Source organism: Amphibalanus amphitrite, unplaced genomic scaffold (assembly GCF_019059575.1).
Source record: "Amphibalanus amphitrite isolate SeventyFive unplaced genomic scaffold, NRLGWU_Aamphi_draft 000562F_arrow, whole genome shotgun sequence".
NCBI lineage: Eukaryota > Metazoa > Arthropoda > Thecostraca > Balanomorpha > Balanidae > Amphibalanus > Amphibalanus amphitrite.
Genome location: NW_024882056.1, coordinates 283,947 through 284,317, shown reverse-complemented (window position 1 = coordinate 284,317; position 371 = coordinate 283,947).

Genomic DNA, 371 nt, shown 5'->3' with positions numbered 1-371 from the left:
GACGGAGAGTTTGGGGGCCGGGACGAGGGTAAACATTGGCTGATATTGGCCGATATGTATGTGATAACAGGGCGCGGAACCACGCCTGCGGTGCACATGGGCGGGGCGAGGACAGCGTGTGGCTATCGAGTCAGACTGCGCCGAAATCGGGGGTGTTGGGCTCGACGAGGAATAGCACCAAACATGGGAATATGAAACTCGGAGGTGTCGAACTCATCAGGATAGCTTGCTCAAAGCTCAGCCGGGAGAGGCATCCGCCGCAGGCCTACGGGTTTACGCCACGCGCTGGGGATCATCGGCAGAATACTCACTAGGCCGACATCTACAGAAGTGTTCGTTGATCACTATAATGTGCGTCACTGTCTTAGCAG